Raw genomic sequence first — 15,176 nt, forward strand, 5'->3', positions numbered from 1 at the left:
ACAAGCATGTGGCATATCTTGTCACTGACTAGAGAGGGGAAAATACCAGAATATTTCCCCTATACCAGAATTGGTTCGAGGCAGCGGTTTATGTTCAGTGCCTATGGCTAAGTGTGGAACACACTTGTCATCATCTTGTCTAGGAAGGAGAGACTTCCAGCAACTTTGCATGACACACATGCACGTGAAATTTCTTGTCAGAGTCTAGAAATGAGAAACGACCACATTTGGTTGAGGGCCGTCATAAGATTTATTTAACTGACTGTGAGTGAGCCATCGTTTTGTGATTAGAGGGAATACTAGCAAAGAGAACATCCAAGAGTTGGTTGGATGGGAGGAAGATTACATCATTCTGTATCTGTAAATGAGTGTGCAGAACACCTGTTATTCTCATTTGGCTGGTACTATGGAAGAGAGAATCCAAGTAACTATCTTGCACTACATACAGACATGTCATATTTCTTGTCAGTGCCTAAACAATCAAAATTCTCAGAATTGGTTGCCAGTAGGCAGGCGTTTACATTCTGTGACTGTATCTGAGTGAATTATCTTTGTGTTCTCGTACCGAATACTAGCAAATAGAGAATCCCTGAGTTGGCAGGATATTATATTCAGTGGTTCTATGTTCTCGGATTGCTAGGCTTTTTTATCTGTTGCCGAAAATGTTTGGCTGAAAAAAATTCATCAATTTCTTTTTATATTCGAGGGGTCCCCCAAACCCTCCTCCCTATTTTGTCATCCCTATACCCCACACCTCCCTACCCCTTATATGCCCTTACATAGCCCCAATATTTTTCAAGGAGTTTATCGGGAAAACATTTTTGCTAATAAACGCTGAAACAAAAATCTTGCCAATGTAATAACGTCTTACATATTCAGTGGCTTTAACTGAAGGAGTGTACCATCTTCTTATGTCTTGTAGTAGGCAAGATAGAATCCCATTGACCAAATTAAATGAAAGTAGGACGTGTGATATTTCTTGTCAGCGATTAGGCAGAATAAAATTCCAGAACTGATTGGACGCAGGGAGGACAGAGCATTTAGTGACTGTAACTAAGTGTGCCATCTTTTTGTGACACAAAATAATACTAACACAAATAAACTGACTTGGTTGGAAGCAAGAGACTACATTCAGTGACTGTAATTGACTGTGCAATACACTTGCCATCTTGTTGTGGGTTGTACTAGGCAGGCAAAAATCCCAATGACCACCTGCATGGCATACTCACACATGGCATTTCTTTTCAGTGACTAAAGAGAAGGAATGCTCATCTTGAGTACCAACAGCCCTAGAGCACCTAAACTTGCTTAGGAAATGAGGAGGCATGTGGTTAGAGGGTATTTTACATCGGCCACAGCATCTGCTGTGTGCACCGGGGCTGCCTGAATTATACATGGCACACTCAAGCCATCAATCTCGCATTCAGCAGAACCTTTAGGCACACATCACTATGGTGTGCAAGATAAAGTAGTAGATGCTCGGGTATTGCAGCCAGAGGAGAAGGTTCATTCTATTGTCTCTAGGGCTGAAGTGTGAGTGGTGTAGATTGTATCTGCTGATGAAGTGGCAGAAGCAACACACAGTGTAGTGGAACAGAATATGTAAAATCTTGGTCTACATCATCACCCACATCTAGTGAGTCTGAAAATAATGGTGACGATGAGGATGATTATGATGATGACTAGCAAAACAAAGAATGGCCAATCTGACTCCAGGCCATAGCGCAAGGTTTGGAAACAACTGACACTGAGGAAGTGGAGGATACAGAGGAGAAGAACAATGCCACAGTTAGTGACAGGAGGGAAATAAAATAAATCCACCACTTATTTATAGTGGACCAGCAAAAAGTACCCATTCTCCAAACAGGCTCTGTGGACAGACAAGACAACATTTTCATCAATTGTTGAAAATCAATGATTCTGTAGGTTGCTGTTCCGATTTGCGTATCGCTTGATGTGCATTGCACTCTGATGTAAACTGCACTGAGAATAGGCATGTGTGGCTGGCTGGCATACCCCGGAGTAGACGTAGGGGGAGGCAAGAGTTGCTGTGCTGCTGCATACTGGATTCTACTGTGCTCTCGCCCACCCATCCCCAGTTCGTTGCAGTGCAAACGTCCTAAAAACCCTGCATTCTAGGGTTGAGGACTGGTCGTTCTACGACTACATTGATGTTTCGCCGATTTCAGTCAACAGTCTCATGTGTGAAGGTGCTGAAATCTGAGAAAAGGGTTGGGGTGTACAGATTTTATGTAGTCAGTCATGTACGGAGGGTCCTGACAGGTAACCCTGCAAAATGTAGTGCAGATTGGTGAAACAGTGTGGAATTGTATAAGGAACAACGCTTTGCCAAGCCAAAAAACCCACACGTTTTGACTTGTGCTGAAATCCAGGGAACTGAGTGGGCTGTCCAAATGTCATGTAGCCAGTATTGTCCGGAGGGTCATAACCGGTAACTATGCACATCTTTGTGTAGATTGGTGAAAAAGTGTGGAATTGTATAGGGAATAAAGGTTTTAATTTGTGTAGGGTATGACCGTCTTGTGGGTACGCTGATGCCCTTTAGTCAATTGCGTAGGCTGGGTGTGTCGCCAACACCGGGTGGTAGTACCCTAACCTCCACAAAATTGAATGTTGGACTGCAAGTTTGTGCTGGTAACCCACACTCCACCAAAAATCAAACTCTCTTCAATACAATAAGAAATTATGGCAAATGTTCATTAGAGTTGTGCGTTCAGCCTGACAGAGCGTGGGTTACCAGCACAAACTTGCAGTCCTGTATAGAGAACAACGATTTGTCAGAAACCCAGCCACAAACCCACACATTTTGACTTTTATAAATATGGATTTCTAACAGCCTGAAAGACCAATGATTGCAAAACCTCTACATGCGGCAACCGGACCACCAATACTACTACCACCTTTGCAACAGGATAAGCATAGTAGGACATGTCTTATCACACCATTAAAATCCCAAGTGTGGAATTCCTTCATAGAGGACACAGAACAACAACATCTCCCCGCATGCACTCTCTGGATGAAAACTGTGTACCATGGAAACGCTAGCACCTAACTGTGTACCTCATCTTTAAAGCCCCTGTGATGGTGCACCATGCACAGCACTGCAATAAATTCACATGACCTCATCTACAGCTTTTCCACTAGCAGCTAATCAACATAAAACCACAAGACTGTACTGTCACCCTGGAAAACATTTCAGCAGTGTAATGGCAAGCCCTTGCTGTGCATCCTGCAGTGATCCCCATTTGTGCTGACTTAAAGTGATGTAGATGTGCGAGTATGGACAAGTATATTACAGATCACACGACAGAGTGTATCTGCTCAACGCTAATCTACTGGCAAAGTTGTTTATGGACCTGTCATGGACTGTCAATGTATGGACAAGGTTCTTTTCTCAGTAAGCAGGCGCTAAATCAGTCTCTTGGGCAGAAGGCTCACTTTACCATGGATGAGTGAACCAATGGACAGATCATTGATTATACCACTGTGACTGCACACTGGGTGGCCTTCCCATCCCCTGCCAGCTGTTAAATATCCTACTACGAAAGAAATCCAAACAGGTGTATGCAGTTTAGAACATAGCCACAATGCCCATGCAGTTAATTGAGTGTAGATATCACAGGGGAGTTGACATCTGAGAGAAGACGGAAGAGGTAGGGTTGCAGCCAATACCTATAGTTGAGCTTTGTTGCTACTAGTAGTAGGTCTAATATCCTTGCTGCTCTATGATGATGCATACCCCTTGCTTTGCATTTATCTTTCAACTTGTGGAGACACACAGTAGCTGCTAGCCTGTGTGGGAAATGATTGCAATAGCCCAGAAGATCATCCCACATGTTTCCACTTCAGGGTGGCCTACAGAGCAAGGTCACTGTGACATGTTCATGTGCCCCATAATTTGCCACAGCACCACTTGAAGACCTTGATTATCACTTGCATGAATTCCACTTGCCACATATTGAACTGGCTATGTGGACAATCGAATGCCATCAACAGTAAAAGTACAATTTACAATTTACTTTCATGTGCTTACCTCAGGTGTATGGCTACTGTCTTTATGTACATTCAAATTACTCTCTTTCATGTTGCTTTCAAAGGAATTATAACTTTGTATATTTTCCAATCACTTTTTAATTTGTTCTATTAGTGTTTTGTATGAGTGATTGAAGACTCTCATGAAGAGAACGATTAACTTGTCCAAAAAATTATCAAATATTATATTTTGCCTACAATTCATTCAATGTATGCAATATTATTTGTTTTGATCAAGCCCACACATGCTTGCTGCTTCATTTATTGTATAGTTACATTACTTAAACAATCATTAGGTTCACGAATGGACCAGTTGGGAACACATTTCCCTGTTTTGATCTTTTGTGCTTGTTAGTTCCCAACAGCCACTGAGCTCCCCCTCTTGGGTATATTTCCTTCGACAGCCTGGGCTGTCCATAGGGGTCTATAAATGTATTTCTTTGTTGGGAATTGTTAGTAAGATTTGACTTTTTTCACCTTGCGCACAATTTCTTTCTTTCTCTGGGAGTGGTGTGCTACATTTCCTGCCCTCCCCCTCACTTGGGATACACGTACTATGGCTGACAATGCCACACTGAGCTATGCAGACGAGCAGATCAGTGCCATCATCAGGGGCCCTACTTTATTTAACCCGACGGGCACCCAAACCATTTCTCTAAATACATCATCACGTGAGGAACTTTTAAAACTGAAGAGGAAAACATCTTGTAAAGAACTACATGGTCATTTCGTTTGGGAATATTTGAACGCAAATATCATCCCAGCAGGCCTAGTGATACACAAGGAACCATGCCTATTTCTAGAAGATGAACAATACAAAACTAACTTCAGCTATATAGCTACTAAGTGCAGTAGAGACCTGATGGTCCTTATCATCTCCACTGCACAAAGCCAAGCAGCAATAGCCCAACTAGAACTTGATACGGCAGAGGAATCCTTCCATTCGAGTACAGTCATCACCAATATCCAGGATAGACTGAGTGAGGTACAGAAACATGTTAAAACATTCAATGACATCACCTTGGGCAAAAGAATAAAGAGACTGGCCAGGGATATTCAAGAATTCAAGCTCGAGGGCATTTATCCATACCTGGCAGCCAATTACTTACAGTCTAAAAATACAGGTAGAAATCTGCCTGGTGGGAGACAGAAGGGCCGACGCAAGCAGCGATTCGTCACAGGCAACTGGAGTAGATCCAGGCTATACATTCCAGCCTTTCCCCTTCCCTCCTCCCCCTCTACCTCCCTTTAAGGCTATAGGGCTTTTTTAGGCAGAGGCCCTATATGGGGCCAAGGGTGGCACCAATATTACCCAGACCCATAATGGCAACAGGACCCGCGACAACAGAGATCCAGATGGAGGGCCGCCTTCAGATAGCCTAACAACTTGCCCTCCCAGTGTTGAAACTGTCAGGTCATCCTCTATCTTCTTCACAGATAAGTGTTTTAACTAATGGGCTATCTTTCGTCCCTCCCACCTCCACGGACTGGTTCATGGTTCAATCTGACATACACAAGTTTCTAAGGAAAATTAGGTTTAAATACATTGACGCACAGGAAGAACTACTAGACACAGGACATAGGTGCCCCACTAACTTCGCACATACAGGCAACCAAACTCCTAGAGAGATTCTTACCATCCAGAAATGTGTCCTCAAAGAATTGCGAAACTTGAACATGCTAATCAAGATGTTAGGTACAATTTATCCAATGCAGAAAGACAGGAATTGAGATCATTAGCTAACAATCCACACTTGACCATCAAACCCGCAGATAAAGGTGGGGGAATAGTGGTGTTCAACTCAGAACAATATCAACAGGTGGTGGGGGATCTTCTCTAGGACCCTGCTAGCTATGTGAATTTATGTAGGAACCCTACCGAAGCCTTAAAGAAAGACATTCTGGAGGTGAGGGAATGGCTCACAGAAGATGAGTTTGACTTCCTGAACACTTCGGAATGTTGAATGCCAACTTTTTACATCATCCACAAAATACATAAGGACGCTGCCAAACCACCAGGGTGCCCAATTGTGGCCTGTTGCTGGTCAGTATTAGAACCAGTCTGTAAATATATAGACAAATTCCTTCAGCCCCTTAGCCAGCAAACGGAGATCGGTAATTCAATTGTTTGAGGGTAGGAGGTTCGATCCCACCGAGGAGGTTTTGGTTACTCTTGACATACAGGCATTATACACCAGTATCCCCCAAGAAGAGGCGATGCAATGCATTCGGGAACTTTTTGTAAAAGAGCCTCCACCTAGACACATTTCTGCGGAATTCATTTTAGAACTTCTATCAATTGTATTACAAAAAAATGACTTCAAATATAAAGAACACTTCTTTTTTTTAAATCTAAGGTACAGCAATGGGTGCAGCTTTTGTGCTGAGTTTGGCAATTTTGTTTATGGCATCATGGGAACAACACTTTGTATTGTCTGATACTAATCCCTTTTTGAACGACATTAAACTGTGGTGTCGCTACATTGACAACATTATTTTAATTTGGCAAGGCTCTGAGACACACCTGACCGACTTGTCTAGTCTGGCTCAAATAGTGCCACATCAATATCCAATTCACCATGAACACCAGCAAAAATAAATGAATTTCTTGGACTTAATCATACCAGAGAACAGCAACATGCTGGAATGTTCCCTATATAAAAAACAAACTGATAGAAACACACTGTTGCACTTCTCCAGTTTCCACCCCAGGAGTCTTAAAGTAAACCTCCCCTATGGACAATTTCTACGGCTGAGGAGAAACTGCAACTCAGTAATCGACTATCAGGCACATGTAGACAATCCAAAGACAGATTATTGGTCAGAGGCTACCCCAAAACATGAACCACAAGAGCAGCAAAAAGGTCCAGGTATACGCCAAGAAAGACCCTATTCAAACAAAGGGATCGGAAGAAACAGGACAAACTGGTATGCGTTCTTGCACATAAAACACACTTTTGCAATGAAGAAATGTATCAAAATATGTCAGCCCCACATACAGCTCGACATAGCTAATGAACCGACTCCCCTTTTTTCTACGAAATTACTGAAAAATTTGAAGAACCACCTTATGCATTCTCAACCCCAGGAGAATAGGTCCACTACCACCGGATGGGATTTGAGGCCCCTGACGGGCCACTTTCCATGTGGCAGTTGCTCAGTGTGTAACTTTAGCAGGACATTAAAATCATTTGAGGTGCAGGGACAGCAATGGCACCTTCGCAAACATACCAATTGCAAAACCACATGTGCCATTTACTGCATTGAATGCCCATGTGGGCAGAAACATGTGGGGTAAACTACGTGACCAGTGCACACCAGGATTGTTGAGCATAGATCTCGCATTCGCTGCCGGAACATCACGGCCCCCCTTGTGTCCCATTACATGGAATATGGTCCCTCACGGGAATTGTCTTTGGCTAGAAAGTCATACACTAGATGACTGCTCACCATACTTCGGGCACTTTGTCAGATGTGTTATATCCTTCTGTGCTCTCCTTTTGGTTGAGCTTTAGCCTACATCTATGCCCCCAAATGGCAGGATGTCTCGGACAATACTGAGTACACCTCCTCGCGAACACAGGGCTTTGTTCTTCATTAGTGTAGATCACCCCAATTCTTTCGGGCCATTTTAGCCCATTACTAATGAGTACCACGGACCGGTGAACACTCACCAATCCAGCCCGTCCTGGCCATGGGACGTGTGCACTCCTCACAGGTAGGCCGCAGCTATGTAATTGTCTTTGACTACAATGTCATGTACCCCTAGTTGACTGCCCACTGTAAGTTTGGGCACTTGCTGTAGTTGTGGCATGCAATTCTACACTCACCTGTTGGGTGCTCTGCAGCCTGTACTCTTGCCCCCAGTTGGCAGTTCACAGCCACCCAGGTACCCTGGGATATTTCCCTCAAACTCTCTCTGTGTCTTGCCTCCTGCAACTTCCATCTGGCATCTGTGAGCGTTTTTCCGAATTCTGAGACGGGAACAGCCCTACTTTGATTCAGCATTATCTTGCTCTCTTGGCCCTTCAACCATGACCTGACTGGAGTGACAAACAGTGTGTTTTCTGCTTACCTCTCCAGGTGTTTCCGCCGGGGATTGGGCATGTAGGTCCGTTTTTTCTATTCATATGTCATTTCATGTCCTTGCTCCCTTTACGTGTTCCTCGTGTAGGATTGGGTTTGGTGGGGGTCTGGAAAGTTGTAGACGCACCCTTTTTGGATACACAAAGTGCTCTGTTTTGAAGCAACATACTGTATGTGTTTGCGTGTTACTTCTACTGGTGATTGTACACCTAGTTGGCCTATAACTGAGTATGTGTGCACTCTTATATTTAAAATGTATATGGGTGAGCAACCCGTTTTTTAACTATCTTAATAGCATGTTTTTTTTTACACCCACAGTACTCCATATCCTTGGGGTCCTGAAGAAGGCAGCATACTTTCCAGTCTGACGAAACATCCATATTAGCATCTTGCACCATTTGGAAATCCATGTTGCCCCGGTGATACTGACAAGGACATAGACCTGGGATGTGTCTATGGGCCTGTAATAATTTAAACTTTTGCCTTTAATACCTGGATGCCCCTGAAACCTCCCTATTTTCTAGATTAAGATAAGAATAGGGGGTGCTTTTTTCATGTTTATTTCGTGGTGGTAGATTACCTGGATAACAACAGTCAAAGTACAATTTACTTTCATGCTGATATTTCAGGTGCATGGCTACTGTCTTTATGTACGTTCAAATTACTCTCTTTCATTCTGCTTCCAAAGGAATAATAACTTTATATAATCTCCCATCACATTTTCATTTATTGGATTAGTGTTTTGTAGGAGTGATTGAAGACTCTCATGAAGAGGTTGATTAACTTGTCAAAACAAATAATAACATATTGTATTTTGCCTACGATTCATTCAATGTATGCAATATTATTTGTTTTGATCAAGGCCACAAATGCTTGCTGGTTTATTGATTGTATAGTTGAATTACTTAAGCAATCATTAGGTTCACGAATGGACCAGTTGGGAACACATTTCCCTGTTTTGATGAGCAATAATTGCAACAGTGCAATGAGCATTACATCCAGCATTCCTTACTCAAAGACGATGACAGATGCTGTCTGATGTTTTTGGTGTGCTATGTCCTTTTGCGGAAGCCACAAACCATGTTAGCTAGCACGGAGTATCACTCAGTGTGGGACTGCCACTGGTGTACCTGCTGGGACAGAACCTGCCCAACCCAAGGGCTTATGATGTGCTGGCAAAGTGGGTGCAGTGTGGCTGGTGGGGGATGTGCTCTGAGACTTGATAGATGACATTAAACACCTCCTGACATCATTTCCTGACCCATATTTCAAGATTAAAGTGGCACTTTTCAGCCACGTGTGGGAAATGGGAACTGGGATAACACTTCAATACAGAACACCAGCAAAATGTGCAAAGATGCACAGGCAGCATTAAGAGTACATACAGGAACAAAATGCAATAGCCCCTTTGCTCAACACAGCACCAGAGATGGCAAGTGCATTTTTCTTCTTCATCATATGGAATTGTATCATTATTTTAGCTTAAATGACCTGAGCCATCCTTTGTGAACACTTCTAAGAGTGATAGTCAGGAGAGCCTGTGGGACACACTTCTCACTGAGTCAGGTATACTCAATGCAAATGGGCTAACAAGAACATATCGTGAACTTTCACCTCAACTGGTGTATGCTTATCTACTTGACGCATCTCACATGGGTAGGGATGATGATCCATTGCAGTAGTGGTTTAGTTAGTGCCACATCTGCCAGTGTACCATTTGAGCACGTCTTAGGGGCTGATAAGATTTTTCTGCTTAACCGCATCAGAATTCAATGCCATGATGCCCCATATTGAACAATTGACATTCATTAAGATGAAGAAGCACCTCAGTGTGAATGACTGTGGAAAGGCACCTAGCCATAGCTAACACACCAGCTCCGGTGATAAAAACGTGTCCACTGCAAGCCAGATACAGAGATGAAAGGAGTACTTCTCATGCTATTTTAGAACCACCCTATTTCACTCAGAGTGACTTTCCAGCAAACCTTTCTAGTTAACCCTAATACAAGAAACCATTAAACGTGATGTTGTGTAGCTCTACCTGCTGCACAAAATCTGTAAACATGGCAGTTTGTCAAGTTGTACTTGTTACACAAGATCTGTAAACATGACAATTGTTTGATTGCTGCGTGTCAAAAGACAGCCTCAAACAGGAGAATCTTTCAGGTTCTCCCTGCTGTATGAGAGCCGTAAACATGAGAATTTCGCAGATGGTCCACAGATATTTGAGTCCCATTGCGCCGCAGTAGCTGCAACCGCAAGCATTTCTCTGTGTCTCCTACTATGCAACAGCTGTAGCTCCAGATATTCCTCAGGGTCTTCCTGGCTGACCTACACCCCACAATGAAAGCAATGGGTGGACAGGCAAACATGTTGGTTGCTTGCAGAAGGGGGCGCAGTCAACCTTTCTACTTCAGTGGGGTGAAAAGCCAACACAGGCCTAAGTGCGGTTTGTGATGGGCCTCTTTCTCCGTCTGCCACTATCTTGAGTTGGGGATGGTCCCGCATCTGCAGGCATGCTGGCAGATGCTTCCTCCACACCATTGGAGGGGATTCCGTCAAGTTGTGTGTTAAGATGGATTTTTAGAGTCGGCCCTTTGGACATATTCTGAGAGGCTATCTTCTTCTGGTGAACAGGAGAAGACACTCATTTCTAGACAAGGCCTATCAAGGTAGTGTGACTTAGCACTAAGGCTTAGACTTAGTAGAGTGTAGGGTGGTTAAGGATTCAGTTTAGCACACACAGAGCACTCTTAATACAAGTTAGGCCGAATGTATAAAAATACAGTTATATTTATTTAGGCCTAGTAAGGTAAGCAGGTAAGTAAACTACTAAACATAAACTATTAAAATATGTCAATTCGGGTGCCATTTTCATGCTTTCAATCTATCTTTAAATAAAAGCTGTTGTATGTGAAGCGCAGTTGCAGAAACTGCCCCTTTTTCGCCAATTGCTGGCTTGCTGTGATGTGCAGTTCCCACCTGAGTAGCAGTTATTCTGCTCATTTCTCGTGTGGTGGATATATTAATTCACCTTTGGGTGCTCTGGTTACTGAACATCAATGGTTTACTTTGAACACACTTTGATCAGAATGATAGTACACTGTAATATATGGCAAAGCAAGTGAAGAAAATACAAAAGTAAATAAGAACCAGTTTCAGGACAGGTACATATTAAAAGGAGATAAAAAAACATTATGCACAGCCTTCTGAAAATAAGTCTCTGCACTTTAAAAGTCCTTCCCTTGTTTTGAGATGGGGCCTAGTGCCCTAAAAGTCACAAACTCCAACTTAACTCTTTGCAAAGAGCTAGGAGTCTTTTAAGTAGGCTGAATAATTGTTGGCAATGCCAACAGGAAGGTGTGAGTGTCTAAAGTAGTAAGGACAATCAAAGCAGTTCTGAGGTGGTCTTCACCTAATCCCACGGATTTAAGGAAAGCCCAGGGGGGATCATTGACCAGCACTCCACTGATTACTGTCAGACAAGCGAGAGGTAGGGTTTGGACTTTGCGCCCATTAAACTCTATGGTGGTGGGGTTAGAAACAGGTATGTTAACTTACACCCTGTACTCTGAATTTCCCAGGGACCACTTCTGATGGCTCCTGAATTCACTGGAACTACTTACTTTGTGTATTGGTTCCATCTGAGGAGGCAGAGGAGTCGCTGGTCCAAAGAAGGAGCAGGGCTTTGCTGGGAGTGTTAAAAAAGGCAATGCTGGTTGGCTGCAGTGATGAATTTCGGGTCTTCAGCAGGATGCTCCTCTTGGTTGCGTTCTTGTCTCCAATAACCATCTGAAGAATGACAGCAGGAGCCTTCCCCTTTTATCCCAAATTCCAACTGGAGATGCTCCAAGTCCCCCAAAATTAAAGATCTGTACCATTCAAACTGGCAATCATGGACAGTCTCCAGCCACCACATCTGCCCAGCAACAGACACACTTTGTCCTAGATGTGAACTGCGAACAGACAGTCCCAGCCCCCACATCTGCCCACAGACATATATCTCCACTTTGCACTGCAAAACTAAGGTTTTGTGTGGGAACGGACTTACCTTATATGGCAAGTCTCACCCCGCAAGAGCCGGGAAAAGGCCAAGCTATAGGATGATGAAAGGAAACCTTGTGGCAAAGCCATGTTACAATACATGGTACCCTAAAAGGGATTAATATGTAAAATGCAAAAGAGCATGCGAGAAAACTAAAAACATGGTAGAAAAATGTCTTCTAACACTAGCCTGTCCTTGACACATCACGCAAGTAACCATACATTTACTTAAAGCAAATGAGAAAGGGACGCAAAGTGTATCTACCACACTTCACTCTAAGGTGATGAGTGCAGTGTAAAACAAGCAAGGGATTTCGTACTACTCATCAGTACCCTTTAATTCTACTTAGTGTTCAAGAAATGTTGTAGTTGATATGAATTTGTTATCTTAACTATGCACTTGATTCCATGGTAAAATACACGTGGGGCTTATTTAATAACATACGATTTGAAAAATGTCACCCTGAGTATATTACAGCACGTCTAGTGCATATATGTATCCACCTGGGGCAGACTAAAATCCATCCAAAACTGGCGTGTGTACCCTAGACTCTGTGTATTCTATACCGAGTACATAACAATGTTCAGCACCACTCTGGTGTCAACCAGGCTTACATTGTCACTGTAACGATTTGGCTGAGTGCCCCCTACCTTTTGTTCTGTCATTAGAAGCAAGGCATCCAGTAATGATAACGAAACATAAATAACTAATACCATTTTTAATGAAACTTGAATACCGAAAATCACCAGTAGCACATAGTCCACCATTTCAAGTGCTACGTTATTAGCCAGGCTCGAGTCAGTCAACCATCACCATTCGTGAATGGGGGTCTTTCACACTACAGAACACAGACATACATGCTCCATCTTCTTGCATGTATATACACCATGCCTTGTGAATTAGTTCTGCTCCACATATCTCACCTTGTTTAGTCAGCCTAGAGTCCCGGCTTCTCTTAACAGAGATTGGAGGCCATGTTTGGTCTTGGGCATCTGAGTACGCCTACAGTGCCTGATATATCGCAGGATTTATTTATTTAGTTATTCTTTTCTTGATAGGCGCTTATACAGTAAGTACATTCTGTTTCAAAGCGCCCACAGGGCAACAGGGAGGGAACATGGGATTGAAATACATTGAAGCACAGTGGGGGAAAGGAAAGGACGAACCTACTAGGCCTTGTGAGTATTCAGGACGTGAAGGTGCAGCAAGGAAGAGGGCAGTGGGGTAGGTGAAGTATGTAGGACGCAAGGAATATGTAGCGCCACATGTTCCTCCCTTCCCCCATTTCATTACAATTACTCGCACTTGCTGTGTTTTCCACAAACTGGCACTAGCCATTCCTGCTACATTCGTTACTCATAGTCTTCATTTTGGGCTCTGTTTACCCGCAGCTCGTTGTTCATAGTGCCTTTTACTAAACCTAACAATATGTCATGGACTGGCCACTGATTTTGTTTTTTTTAAAGATTAAATGAATTTAGAAATTATGCCATATTCCAATTTGTATACTTACAAGTTATATCATGTATTTACTGAAGGAGCTTTTAATGTGTTTCCAATATCCACAAGATATGTTTTGACACTGTCCATGTTCTACAATTAATACACTTTTGGGATTATTATCAAATATTTTGGCAAAGTCCATGAAAGGGAGGGCCTAAAACCTCCACACACAAAGTGAAGGATTCTCAGCGAATGTTGGCTTACTCCCCAGCTGACATTGGACATGTATCATTCACAGAGCTGCAAGATCAACTGGCAGAGCCCTAAAAGTCACTCACTAATTGCAGGTAACTGAGTGACCTTTTGATGTCTGAGTAGCAAATATAGCAATGGCGTGCTCATCTCTATCCTTCTGCCAGCAGCACACTTCTGTTCCACTCTACACTTTACCTGATGTTTCTTGGCTGGATATTATCTTGCTGCAGATCCAGTTGGCCCATTTTGTCATCAAGGCGAATGTATTGTTTCTTAAATTAAGCCAACCTGTGTTCATCTAAATATGATAAAGTTCTGATCGCAGATATTATGTTAATAGTCCTTATGGACTGTGCCTGCAGTTATATTTACTGTAAAAAAAACTCAAGATCTTTAAGCTGCACTTCCTGTACAACAACTGCACCTGCTGAATCTCCTGCAGATCAAGAAATGTGTTTTAAGAAATGTTAATCTGAAACCAGCATCAAAGAAAAGTATTTATGTGCACATTTTATTTGTGAAAAGATTATGTAAGCAATACATAGAAAGATATGATATATTCAAAAATATCATTTCAAAATGAAAAGTGAATGTATACGTGTCCAAAGTCTTCAGTACATGATACATAATTGATATTGTGTGGTTCTATTTTGTTTTATTTGTACACAATGTACAATGTTACTCAGTTTCTTTAAAGTTACATCTTTTAATAATGTCACTATTCAATTTAATATTTTGATTATGCGGTTAATTAGATGGGTTCATGTTGTCATCCTATAACCAAGAAAGCGATGGGTGGAAGGTTTTAATGAATCTGAACCACTGGCACTGCTTTGGGCAACCTTCCACACCACCGTTTTTTATCCCTTCTGCACCATTGCAAAAGGGGTCCAGCCATATGCAAATCATTCAGGTACTGCCACCAATGGGAGCAGCCCAGTCCGAACTGCTAGGCCAGATCCCCTCTGCACGGAAACACAAGCAACCTCAGACATGTTCCAGCCTTGTTGGGCCTCCTCGGTGAGGTGCAGCTTGGTTCCCTATGGTCAAGCGAGCATGGGGTGGGACCAAGCCTGATTTGCATATAGTCTTTCCCCTTTTGTAATGGCTTGGCAGGTGAAGAACGATGGTCTGGAGGGTTGCCCAGAGCAATACCCAATACCAGAGGTTCAAATACATTCTAAACCTTGCAGCCATCACACCATTTGTTTTGCTATAGTCACCCTGAGTGGGTCAGGTTTGCCCAAACCTGGGTACCGTGGCTGCCGTGTCTAGAGAGCAAAGCTAATCCTCA

At 42.8% G+C, this 15,176-nt stretch overlaps 1 protein-coding gene across 3 annotated transcripts in view; it reads left to right on the forward strand.

The window, feature by feature from the left end:
* TMEM255A (transmembrane protein 255A) overlaps positions 1-15,176 on the forward strand; it is a 577,786-nt gene that overhangs the window by 340,299 nt on the left and 222,311 nt on the right. The gene's annotated exons all lie outside the window — the stretch shown is intronic.

The sequence above is a fragment of the Ambystoma mexicanum genome, chromosome 5p (assembly GCF_040938575.1).
Source record: "Ambystoma mexicanum isolate Mex_15411 chromosome 5p, UKY_AmexF1_1, whole genome shotgun sequence".
Classification (NCBI taxonomy): Eukaryota; Metazoa; Chordata; class Amphibia; order Caudata; family Ambystomatidae; genus Ambystoma; species Ambystoma mexicanum.